Source organism: Triticum aestivum, chromosome 2B, assembly GCF_018294505.1.
Source record: "Triticum aestivum cultivar Chinese Spring chromosome 2B, IWGSC CS RefSeq v2.1, whole genome shotgun sequence".
In the NCBI taxonomy this organism is placed as follows: Eukaryota; Viridiplantae; Streptophyta; class Magnoliopsida; order Poales; family Poaceae; genus Triticum; species Triticum aestivum.
In genome coordinates this window covers 120,404,279-120,418,611 of record NC_057798.1, presented here as the reverse complement: position 1 = coordinate 120,418,611, position 14,333 = coordinate 120,404,279, and positions in this window count along the sequence as shown.

Sequence of the window (14,333 nt, the reverse complement as noted above, 5' to 3'; positions counted from 1 at the left end):
CATTGAATTCTGATGAGAGAGCTCATGGGTGTTGTAATATGGTGCATGCATTAATATAATCTGGCACAAGTACACAAAAAAGGCTCTAGAAGTAAGGATAGTTGGCAGATGATAGGTTCATAATATATTGTATAGAGAGTTTATTGCCAAACCATGATAACAAGAGCACACAACAACTAGGCAGATCATAGTGTACATAAAAGGGGTACACCATAACCACGATATATAAATCAGGAAAGTGGAACTGGCTTGAAAATACGGTGTTGTATTGCCGCTAGTAATTGAAAGCCTGTCGATCACGTACAGGCCAGCTCTATCAGCCATTGACTACAGATGTCCCTGCTCCCCTTCCTGACAAGGAACATACTGTACGTACTAAATACAGAATAACAAAATAGGAACATGTTAAAGAACAGAAGAGGAAGCATATTCTTGAGGTTCCTCTTCATTGCATACAATGTTGGTTGCCCACTCATGATGAATAAGAGTCATTAGGATCATATTCTGAACAAGAGTCAACAGGTGGGGAGCGTATGAGTTTCATTGCATCTAGAATGGCACTCAATGCCTTGGTGCCAATTTTGTAAGTCATTGCAGTGTTTAGCTTCAAGAGTGGACTGCTGCTAGTGTGGCACAAAGCAGCTACATAGATCATAGTGTAGATATAACGGGAAAACCATAAGCATCAGAGTAAAATCAGCAAAGTGGAACTTGCTGGAATATATGTGCTAGTATTGCAGGTACGGCTAGAAAGGCTTCGGATACCAGCTCTCTTCAACTGAAGCTGCGGTACTGTTAATATCAGTGTAACTCTCAAAGGCGACACAACTCCCCGCATTTCCTTGCTATTCTTATAGGATTCAAGTGGGCAGGACACTACAAATCCTATTCCTATGTTTACAAAATCCTATGAATCAAAGAGGCCCAAAGAGTTCAAAGTGTCCATCACAACTGACCGTATAGACCTCTACACTGCAAATGTCCCTGCTCATTTTCACTACAAGGAACATACTGTACTACTATCATACTCCGTCCATTCCAAAATATAAGTCTTTGTAGTGATTTTCACCATGGATCACATACAGATGTATCCAGATACATTTTAGAGTGTAGATTCACTCATTTTGCTCCATATGTAGTCCATGGTGGAATCTATACAAAGACTTGTATTTAGGAAGTACTTATTAAAGAAGAACGGAAGAGGAACATGATAAAGAAGAGCAAGCACATTTTGGATAATAAAATGTTTGTTGCACAGTGCCCACACATGATGAACCAGAGCGCATTAAGAATGCAACTCCCTGTTGTCTCTCGACCATTTCAGGCGGTTAGATGAAGATCCTACGTCTCCTAACCCTTCTTCCTCGTCTCTGATTCTTCCCATACAGAACACCGCATGGGCCGCTGGCTGGACCACCGGCCCCCACGGCCTATTTTCCTCCGCCACCCCCACTCCCCACCACCGCCCCAACCATGTCGAGTTTTCTTCATTCGGCAAGGCCCCACCACCGCACCCCCACAACCACCATCCCCATCCGAGCCCCTTCCTTCGCATCGGCGAACTCCGGCGAGCTCTGAAAAATTGACTGACCCAATTTTGAAATTTAGTCTACTATGATTTAATTAGTGTGGAATATAAAAGGGAAAACCATAAGCATTGGGAGTATAGTGTTGAGCGTGCCATGGCGGATCTGAAGGTGCAAACCGGATAAAGGCAACTTCGCAACCAATGTTTGCTTTCAACTAGCAAGTAAGTGATGGACAAGAAATTAGAGTAAAGCAGTGGCGATCTATTTTCTTGCTGCGATAAATAAGTTGAGCAGATATGAAAGAGTACCGCCTCTTGTGCGGCGCCGTGTATGCATCTACTGAGAATTTGACGGTGCTGCGCTAGCGATGGCTGTCGGCGGCGTGGAAGCAAATGAGGGAGGGTAGACGGTGGCGGCGGGGTGCGGTGGACGAGACGGTCGTAGGAGCGGCGCCGGCAAGGTGGACGAAGGCAGGGATGAAGCAAGAGGACGGGATGCAAGGATCCCGGTCCGAAGCCGTGGATGAGAGAGGCCGATCTCTTGTAATGGACGACGACGTCAGGTATCAGCTCCGGCATGGTGGAGGAGGACGGAGGAGGCTGGGGTGGAGAGGGTGTTTTGGCGCCCACGGAGTACGAATGGGGAAATGGAGGTAGAGAGGAAGGGGGGAACCATGTCTTCAGGGCGCGCTTGTCTCAAATGCGAGGAAATTTACAAACTTAGCCCCGTTTGAAATTTCCTACATCACAACAATATTAGTCGGTTAGGGATAGGACGGTAATCTCGCATACACCGAATATTTGCCGACAAGAGTTTGTTTTTGGCGCCCACCGTGTATGAATCAGGGAGGGAGTCGATTTCGACCGAGGAGACACTGTGTTTTGGCGCCCACCGTGTCTGAATCCGGGTGAGAGGCGGTTATGTCACGTTTGAGTGAAATTACAAACCTACCCCTACCGAAACCTATAGAAATCGAGTAGATAGGCTTTGCGTGGAAGGGATAGGCAGTAGTAATTTCCATCTCACAGATTTTGGTTTCGGGCGGTTACTGCGACTTTCCCCGCTTCGTTCAAATTTTGCAGAGTGCACGTTTACCGTGCCAAATCAATTCGAATCCCGTTGGTAGCCTATTTTTTTCGGGCAAGATCCATTTTCGATTGGAATAAATTCTATATACATAATTTTTTTATATATACTTTCAAAAGAACAACACCCTTTATACATAAATATGGTTTACAAATGGCATGATCTCAGATTCATAAGGCTGTATCCATCAATTTGGATTTTTAAATATTTGAAACCACATTATGTTGAAATCCAATGTATGCATTCCTCGCTAACTGTCTCCAATTATCGTGTGTTTCATGCGCATTTTTTTACTTCTCAAACATGTATAATGTGTTTCTCACATTGTAGGACCTTGAGAAGAGGTGTCTAGAGGGGGGGGGGTGATTAGACACTAAGTACCAAAGTTGCAGTTTTTAAGTTCTTAAAGTTTAAGTGGAGTTTAGGCACAAGTTTAACATTCACAACACATATCAAGCAAGCATGCAAAGAGTATATGAGCAGCGGAAAGTAAAGCATACAACTTGCAAGAATGTAAAGGGAAGGGTTTTGGAGGATTCAAACGCAATTGGAGACACGGATGTTTTTGGCGTGGTTCCGATAGGTGGTGCTATCGTACATCCACGTTGATGGAGACTTCAACCCACAAAGGGTAACGGTTGCGCGAGTCCACGGAGGGCTCCACCCACGAAGGGTCCACGAAGAAGCAACCTTGTCTATCCCACCATGGCCGTCGCCCACGAAGGACTTGCCTCACTAGCGGTAGATCTTCACGAAGTAGGCGATCTCCTTGCCATTACAAACTCCTTGGTTCAACTCCACAATCTTGACGGAGGCTCCCTAGTGACACCTAGCCAATCTAGGAGACACCACTCTCCAAGAAGTAACAAATGGTGCGTTGATGATGAACTCCTTGCTCTTGTGCTTCAAATGATAGTCTCCCCAACACTCAACTCTCTCTCATAGGTTTTGGATCTAGAGTAAAGAAGATTTGAGTGGAAAGCAACTTGGGGAAGGCTAGAGATCAAGATTCATATGGTAGGAATGGAATATCTTGGCCTCAACACATGAGTAGGTGGTTCTCTCTCAGAAATGGTAAGTTGGAAGTGTAGGTTTGTTCTGATGGCTCTCTCCACGAATGAAGAGGAGGTGGAGGGGTATATATAGCCTCCACACAAAATCTAACCATTACACACAACTTGCCAAACTCGGTGGGACTGAATTGGTAAACTCGGTCGGACCGATTCAACAAATCTAGTGACAGTTAGGATTTTCGGTGGGACCGAAATGCAACTCGGTAGGACCGATATGGTTAGGGTTAGGGCATAACGTAATCTCGGTAAGACCGATTACACAAACTCGGCGGGACCGATTTTGGTAATTAGCTAACCAGAGAGTTGGTCAGGCAAAATCGGTGGGACCGATTACTCAAACTCGGTGGGACCGATTTTGATAATAAGTTAACCAGAGAGTTTGCATTGTAATCTCGGTAGTGCCGATTGCTCAAACTCGGTGAGACCGATTTTGATAATGGACATACACAGAGAGATTACAATCCCATCTCGGTGAGACCGAGATCCCTATCGGTGAGACCGATTTGCCTAGGGTTTGTGGCAGTGGCTAAGACATCCAAACTCGGTGGCGCCGGATAGAAAGAATCAGTGGGGCCGAGTTTGACTTTAGGTTTAGGACATATGTGTGGAAGTGGGAAAGTAGTTGAGGGTATTTGGAGCATATCACTAAGCACTTGAAGCAAGAGGCTCATTAAGCAACACCTCATCCCTCCTTGATAGTATTGGCTTTTCCTATAGACTCAATGTGATCTTGGATCACTAAAATGTAAAATGAAGAGTCTTGAGCTTGAAGCTTGAGCCAATCCTTTGTCCTTAGCATCTTGAAGGAGTTCCCACATCCTTTAGTCCATGCCACTCCATTGTTGAACTTATCTGAAACATACTAGATAAAAGTGTTAGTCCAACAAGAGATATGTTGACATTAATTACCAAAACCACCTAGGGAGCACTTGTGCTTTCAATCCCCCCCTTTTTGGTAATTGATGACAACATACATAAAAGCTCTATATAAAGATATAGAGAATAGCAAGTAAAGCTTTGGAAGGACATGTAACAAGCATAGGCTCCCCCTACATGTATGCAATCATGTGAATATGGAATATAGAAGCATGTGAGAGCATAACCATGATAGAGCAGGCAATGTGTTACATGTATCTTGGCCATATGCATCAGAGCAAAGAATATTAAAGAGAATACCTTCATGCCCATGAGTCCTTCTTGCAAACAGTATGTACATCAGCAAGAATTCCTCATACACATGATTGTGATGCATAAACTTACCTTGTAGTCTTGAGTTGGCATAGGATGGAATGAACCTGTGAAAATAAGGTTAGATAACACAGATGCACCTACTAGCCAGAGCAAACAAAAGAAACCACAAGAATACCAAGACTGGGATGACATGTAGAGAGTGAGTACTAAGTACTACATTGGATTAGACATGTCCCCAAGAGTAAAGATATGCAATGAATTTGAATGATTTCTTTCCCTTAGATGTCTTGCTCCCCCTGAATCTAGCATGGGTTACTGGGAGAAGATAGGGAACAGAAAATCAGAGCTGAAAGATATAAATGAACAGAGCTAATGCAAATAAGCATGAATGAACATGTCTTTCCCCTCAAGAAGACATGTGGCATCTCTCTTCTTGAACACCAAGCATCTGGGATTCTTGAGAAATACTTTCTACTAGTATTCTCTCCCCCTGGAGATCTCTCTCTCCCCCTGAAGGATCTCTCTCTCCCCCTGAGGAGGTGATACTCTCTCTCTGATGTGATCTCTTTAAGTGATAAGCTTTGATGTGATCTCTCTCTCCCCTTTGACATCAATTTCCAAGAAGGGTTTGATCCTTGAGTCACAGCACAAAGCATTTATAAAAAATGTGATGCTTGTAGAGGACAATATTCATTGAGTGGAGCTGGATCAGAAGAAACACAGAATAAGTGGCAAACTATTTTTCCTGTTGTGAAATCGGTGGCACCAAGTGGTAGGCTTCGGTTGTACCGATAGGATTCGGTTGGACCGAAAACAACAAATCGGTGCAGCCGAGTTCATCACAGAGAAAACACTTGTCACCTCAGCTCACTAGACTAATAATATCTCACAAGGATTTGCAAGGAATTAACTGAATGATATGCAATAAATTTGATGCAGAAAATGCAGAGAAAACAGAAAGAAATCTAGATGAAGTTTTTTTGAAAGAGGAAACAAATATGCATGAGATGAATGCAAAAACACAGAAAAGAACATAAGAGAACTTCATCTAGAGGTGGTCGGCGACAAAGTCACCTATGTTAGAGTATATTGACTTAGGAGTCAAGTGAGATCACTTGATCATAGGTCATACTCATCGTTTAAGCTCAAAATGGGGTTGCCATTTTTAGTTTAAGCATCTTGATGTATTCACATCTTGTCGAGTTGCTTTAACTCATGACTTGGAGTAAAGCTTCTCTAAGATGGAATAACATACCTTGGTTGGTGGTGTTGGCCATGTAGTTGAACTTGTGTGGGTTGCTCGAGGGTGATGTAGCTTATCAAGAATTTGGAGCACCACTTGGAATTTGAGTCCATCTACCTACATGGGTTAGTTCTTGCAAGGAAGAGCACTTGTGTATCCAAAAATGACAATCATGAAGCTCAACATAGAATTTGTCAAAGGATATGTTTGAATGGTTCCGTGCTTCCTTGTCTTCAACCACCATAGTGTAGAGACTTGGTGATGTAGAGATTGCTCAAGATATGAGTAGGTTACAATCTCATGGAATTTGATTCAACCAAGTACCTACATGGGTTAGATAACATGCAAGATACAAATATATCCAAGACATAAGATTTTCATCATAAGAGAAATATCAAGGATTAGTCATAAGCTCATGTCTTGCATGTATCCAATGGAGTTTCTACTCCAAGTTTGAAGCATCAATGATGTTCAATTCTCCTCTTAACCTGCAAAACACTTTCTCATCAAGAGGTTTAGTGAATATATCCGCTAATTGCTTTTCGGTGCGAACATGCTTAAGATCAATGTCACCCTTAGCAACATGATCTCGAATGAAATGATGACGAACTTCAATATGCTTAGTTCGAGAATGTTGCACAGGATTATGACCAATTTTGATAGCACTTTCATTGTCACAAAGCAATGGAACATGTTTCACATATATCCCATAATCTTTAAGAGTTTGGGTCATCCAAAGTAATTGAGCACAACATGAACCAGCGGCAATGTATTCCACTTCGGCGGTGGATAAGGATACCGAGTTTTGTTTCTTGGAGGACCAAGACACAAGAGATCTACCAAGAAATTGACAAGTACCCGAAGTGGACTTTCTATCAACCTTGTCTCCGGCATAGTCCGAGTCGGAGTAGCCAACAAGATCGAAAGAGGCCCTCTTAGGATACCAAATGCCAAAATTTGGTGTATGGATTAAGTATCTCACTATCCTTTTCACGGCCTTAAGATGACATTCTTTAGGAGCAGCTTGATATCGTGCACACATGCACACACTTAGCATGATATCGGGACGTGAAGCACATAGATATAACAATGAACCAATCATAGAGCGATAAACCTTTTGATCAACCGGTTCACCATCTTTGGTCAAGTAAAGATGTCCACTAGTAGGCATGGGTGTAGACATACCTTTGCATTCTTGCATATTGAACTTCTTGAATAGGTCCTTGGTGTACTTCGTTTGAGAAACAAAAGTACCTTCCTTAGTTTGATTGATTTGCAACCCAAGAAAGAATTTGAGTTCACTCATCATAGACATCTCAAACTTCTCCGACATTAGCTTCCCAAACTTTTCACTAAAATGAGGGTTAGTTGAACCAAATATAATATCATCAACATAAATTTGGCACACAAAGAGTTCTTCATTAACCCTTTTAGTAAAAAGTGTTGAATCAATTTTCCCAATTTCCAAGCCTTTTTCAATAAGAAACTTGGTCAAGCATTTATACCATGCTCTAGGAGCTTGTTTAAGACCATAAAGAGCTTTGTGAAGTTTGTAAACATGATTGGGTTTCTTAGGATTGACAAAGCCGGGAGGTTGTTTAACATAAACTTCCTCCTCTATTTCACCATTTAGAAAAGCACTTTTAATGTCCATTTGGTACAAGGTGATATCATGGTGATTAACATAGGAAAGTAAGATGCGGATGGACTCAAGTCTAGCAACGGGAGCGTAAGTCTCACCATAGTCCATACCTTCGACTTGTGTGTAGCATTGGGCGACGAGACGTGCTTTGTTGCGAACTACTTGTCCATCTTCATCTTGCTTGTTGCGAAACACCCATTTGGTACCGATGATGTTGTGGTTGTTGTCGGGCTTCTCAACCAATGTCCAAACTTGGTTCCTCTCAAAGTTGTGTCGCTCTTCATGCATAGCATTTATCCAATCCGGATCTTCCAATGCTTCTTCGACCTTCATAGGTTCAATGCTAGAGATGAAAGAATAGTTTTCACAAAAGTTAGCTAAACGAGTTTTAGAGCGAGTGATTCTCCCGGTTTGAATATCATTGTAGATTTGCTCGACGGGATGGTCTTTAGCAATTCTTGCTCGAACTCGTGAAAGCTTTTGCTTGTTTCTTGGTTGAACTTCTTCTTCATCTTGTTCTTCTTCTTGGCCTTCTTCATTGTTGGCGTTGTCGTTCTCTTGTCGTGGTGGAGAAGGAGGTTGTTGACGTTCATCTTGATGCACTTCCTCGTTTTCTTCATCTTGGTGTGTCCCACTTGTGGATGCTTCCGTATCAACTCTTGGTTCACCTTGTCGTGAAGTAGAAGCTTCCACTTGGACGGACGAGGTACTCTCCTTCACCTCCGTTGGACGGACCTTGCCAATAGACAAGTCTTGGATTGCTTCCGAAGGATCTTTGTCTCCTACATCAATTGGCAATTGCTCTACTTGCGAGCCGTTAGATTCATCAAACTTCACATCTACCGTCTCTTCAACCTTTCGGGTGAAATTGTTGTAGACACGGTAAGTGTGAGAGTTTGAGCCATAACCTAGTAGGAAACCTTCATGAGACTTAGGAGCAAATTTAGAACGACGATGCTTATCAAGAATGTAGCACTTTGAGCCGAATACTCGAAAGTATCCAACTTGGGGTTTGTTACCGGTGAGGAGCTCGTATGCCGTCTTGCCGAGTAGCTTGTGAAGATACAAGCGATTTGTTGCATGACAAGCTGTCTCAACCGCTTCTGCCCAAAAGTGCTTCGGCGTCTTGTACTCATCAAGCATCGTTCTCGCCATTTCGATGAGCGTCCGGTTCTTCCTCTCAACAACTCCATTTTGTTGAGGTGTGTACGTAGCCGAGAACTCGTGTGAAATCCCTTCTTCGTCAAGAAAGGTGTCCACATTTGCGTTCTTGAACTCCGTTCCGTTGTCGCTGCGAACCTTCTTGATCTTCACTTCAAATTGGTTTTGGGCCTTCCTAGCGAAGTTTTTGAAGATCTTTTGGACCTGTGATTTATCATCGAGAAAGAACACCCACGTAAATCTTGAAAAATCATCAACTATAACTAGACCAAAAGAATTTCCACCGAGACTCTTGTAGGAGTTGGGACCAAAGAGATCCATATGAAGTAGCTCAAGTGGCCTCCTTGTGGTCATGATGTTCTTCACGGGATGCCTTCCTCCAACCTGTTTACCTGCTTGACAAGCACTGCAAAGTCTATCCTTATCAAATATGACATCGTTAACACCAAGGATATGATTCCCTTTAATAAGCTTGTCAAGGTTTCTCATGCCAACATGACCTAGTCGTCTATGCCATAACCAACCTTTTGAGGATTTAGCAATGAAGCAAGTTTTAGGTTGAGCCTTTTTAGTGAAATCAACAATGTATAGATCACCTCTACGTACACCGGTAAAGACCATTTTATGATTGTCTCGATGAAACACTTGGCAATCTACTTCAGTAAATAGACATTGAAACCGAAATCAGCAAGTCTAGATACTGAAAGTAAGTTGTATCCAAGAGATTCAACGAGCATAACATTTTGTATGGAGCTATCATGTGATATGGCCACCTTACCGAGGCCAACCACCTTACCCTTTGAGTTGTCACCGAAAGTGACATACTTTCGAGGACTATCATTTTCAGCAAGCTCACGAAACATGTCTTTATCTCCGGTCATGTGATCGGTACATCCACTATCAAGAACCCATTCCTTTCCTCCTGACATATATCCCCGAAGATTTGCCATAAGACCAAAATGTCTCATTGCATCATCAAGATCGAAGTCACTATCATCATCCTCATCATAGTATCCATGTTCAACATCGTCATGTGGTGGATCAAATCCTAGAGAGGGTGATTCGTTAGAGTGAGTTTGACAATGATCTTGCTTATGAATTTTTATAGCTTCGGAAATAATATCACTAATAATTCCAACATCTCCTTTGGCACGCATAAGGTTTGTAAGCTCAAATAGACGATCACCAAACATAGGATCACTAGTATTCATCTTACTCAAAGCAATAGACTTATGGAGAATTTCATCAAGATTTTTCAAGGAATAATCTGGAAATCGTTCCTCAAGAAATTTCCATATAGTGTAGGCACACTCAAGAGTAGGCAAACATCCAATCAAGTTTCTAGGCAATCCTCTAATAATAAGTTCGGCAGTTCTAAGATTCCTAACCATGTCAATTGACTCATCAAGGGTAGGATGCATAGGATCAACATGAGGTGCACAAGGGCTAGCAATGTACTTGTTCAAATGATATTGATTGAAAATTACAAGCATCTCATTTTTCCACTCATGAAAATACTCTCCATCAAGAATAGGCACTCTATGTCTAAGACTCCCCAAAGTAGACTCATCCATCTTCCTCCAATGGTGATTAAACCAAGGCAATGGAGACCAATGCTTTGATACCACTTGTAGGACCTTGAGAAGAGGTGTCTAGAGGGGGGGGGGGTGATTAGACACTAAGTACCAAAGTTGCAGTTTTTAAGTTCTTAAAGTTTAAGTGGAGTTTAGGCACAAGTTTAACATTCACAACACATATCAAGCAAGCATGCAAAGAGTATATGAGCAGCGGAAAGTAAAGCATGCAACTTGCAAGAATGTAAAGGGAAGGGTTTTGGAGGATTCAAACGCAATTGGAGACACGGATGTTTTTGGCGTGGTTCCGATAGGTGGTGCTATCGTACATCCACGTTGATGGAGACTTCAACCCACGAAGGGTAACGGTTGCGCGAGTCCACGGAGGGCTCCACCCACGAAGGGTCCACGAAGAAGCAACCTTGTCTATCCCACCATGGCTGTCGCCCACGAAGGACTTGCCTCACTAGCGGTAGATCTTCACGAAGTAGGCGATCTCCTTGCCCTTACAAACTCCTTGGTTCAACTCCACAATCTTGTCGGAGGCTCCCAAGTGACACCTAGCCAATCTAGGAGACACCACTCTCCAAGAAGTAACAAATGGTGCGTTGATGATGAACTCCTTGCTCTTGTGCTTCAAATGATAGTCTCCCCAACACTCAACTCTCTCTCATAGGTTTTGGATCTGGTGGAAAGAAGATTTGAGTGGAAAGCAACTTGGGGAAGGCTAGAGATCAAGATTCATATGGTAGGAATGGAATATCTTGGCCTCAACACATGAGTAGGTGGTTCTCTCTCAGAAATGGTAAGTTGGAAGTGTAGGTTTGTTCTGATGGCTCTCTCCACGAATGAAGAGGAGGTGGAGGGGTATATATAGCCTCCACACAAAATCTAACCGTTACACACAATTTACCAAACTCGGTGGGACCGAATCATCAAACTCGGTTGGACCGATTCAGCAAATCTAGTGACCGTTAGGATTTTCGGTGGCACCGAAATGCAACTCGGTAGGACCGATATGGTTAGGGTTAGGGCATAAAGTAATCTCGGTAAGACCGATTACACAAACTCGGTGGGACTGATTTTGGTAATTAGCTAACCAGAGAGTTGGTCAGGCAAACTCGATGGGACCAATTACTCAAACTCGGTGGGACCGATTTTGATAATAAGTTAACCAGAGAGTTTGCATTGTAATCTCGGTAGTGCCGATTTCTCAAACTCGGTGAGACCGATTTTGATAATGGACATACACAGATAGATTACAATCCCATCTCGGTGAGACCAAGATCCCTATCGGTGAGACCGATTTGCCTAGGGTTTGTGGCAGTGGCTAAGACACCCAAACTCGGTGTCGCCGGATAGAAAGAATCAGTGGGGCCGAGTTTGACTTTAGGTTTAGGACATATGTGTGGAAGTGGGAAAGTAGTTGAGGGTATTTGGAGCATATCACTAAGCACTTGAAGCAAGAGGCTCATTAAGCAACACCTCATCCCTCCTTGATAGTATTGGCTTTTCCTATAGACTCAATGTGATCTTGGATCACTAAAATGTAAAATGAATAGTCTTGAGCTTGAAGCTTGAGCCAATCCTTTGTCCTTAGCATCTTGAAGGAGTTCCCACATCCTTTAGTCCTTGCCACTCCATTGTTGAAATTATCTGAAATATACTAGATAAAAGTGTTAGTCCAACAAGAGATATGTTGACATTAATTACCAAAACCACCTAGGGAGCACTTGTGCTTTCACACACGCAACATATAGTGTAGTTTAGACATTAATTCTGTCTCCTAGGGTCTCATATTTTCCACCGTTCTCTTGTATGATGCTTACACACACTCTCTCTCCCTAGAGATATCTTGCGTTCCCTCATATGTCTCTCTAGCTATCACTCTCGTTGTGAAATATCTTTCTCTCTCGCAGACACAAAACTCCATCTCTCGGGATCTCATTTCTCTATGATATTTGTTTGTATGTGACTCACATGCACCCTCTCTCTATCTCTCTCACACCCACACAAATAACTCAGCCTTCTGATCCACTCGACTCCTATCTCTAACGCACACTAGCTACCATCTTTATCTTTCTATTTATCTGTTTCTCCATCAACCTTCTTTCTCGCCCTCACTCTTGCTTCCTATCACGCACACTACATATGTTTCTCTCTACACACAGTCAAGTGCCCTCTTTATATCTTTCTCTCTCAGACACATAAGTTCACCCTCTGAACCACCCGACGGTCATCTCCAACACTCAAACTAGCAGATGTCCCTCTAGCTAGCATCTCCATCTCTGTATCTATATGTAGTTTCTCTGTCAACATTTCTTTCTCGCACGCAGTCTTGCTTCCTATCACCCACACTATATATGTCTCTCCATACATGCATTTATAGGTTGATCTCTTTTGCACAATCGTTGTGTCTCACTCCCTCTGCTCGCCATAGATGCATGCTCCAGCCCACGCCAATATCTCTTAAAGACAAAAAAACATGCTCAATTGTCGGGCCTTCTTCCCCGCACTCTCACATGCATGCATATTGTCATACCGATCCGTCTCTCCCATGTATGTCTTCTTTCTTTTATCTTGATCATGCACACGCACACACATGCACACATCCCACGTATACATGTATACCTCTCGCACATGCACGTTCAAGGTCTCTATGTCTCCATACGTAGTTAATTACCCTCAACCCTAACACCACATCGAATCGTTCTCTTCCTGTGTGCACATAACTTCTACCTGGATGGGTAAAACACACACTCACACTAAACAATCTCCTTCTATCTACCCCCCATCTCATTGTTCCCCTATATCCCCGAAACCAATATGACCATCCCTTCGTTTAATTCCCGCCTACATGCACCATCGATATATAATAGTCTTCGTCGGTGTCTCTCGAACAAACACGTTCTCTCGATGTCGACTCCTCTCACGCGCACACACCTTCTCTTCCCTCTCTACGGTCCTTTTCTCCCTCGCACCCCATCGTTGGTGGCCTCTGCCATACACATCACCTCTCCATGATGAAGCCACACACACTTAAATTACATCCGCCATCGAGGACCCCGCGACACACACACACACACACACAAACACGCACCCACCCACCCACCCACACACACAAACACACACAAACACACACGCACCCCCCCACACACACTAAGACTCCATCACACACACACACACTAAGACTCCATCTCTCTCTCTCTCTCTCTCTCTCTCACACACACACACACACACACACACACACACACACGCCGCGCACCCCCCTCCCCCCCACACACTAAGACTCCATCTCACACACACATGCTTTAGGTGGACCATTTGTTCCTACCATCCTTCATCCAACCTTACCCGTATGATAAACAATCATCTTAATTTAGTTGTATAACATGGACAAATTCCACTTTACTTTAGTAGTTAGAAAACTTATCATCTCTACCCTTATAAAAAACTGAGTTGGCGATGATGGTGTGCCTGCCATCTTGTAATATAGACCGTCCGATCTATATCTTACGGATATAAAGAAAACTATGATAATTTTACAAAAGATACCCGCACCTCTCTCCACATCCTTATCTCCCACAACCTCATTGCTGAGCAATTAAAAAAAGGAAGTCTCTGGAACAATCTAGCATGGTGGCCGCTGCCGCCTGCCGGCGCCGTCCATCCCCATGCCTCCGCCCAGTCCGACCACCAGTCACCACCACGCTCCACTCCTCCACACCCTATCTCTCATCTTTCATTTTTTCGATGACATTCTCGAGATACCAGTTTTCCGATAAAATTCTCGAGATATCATTAGTTTTTACACATGAGATTACTCCTGCATGG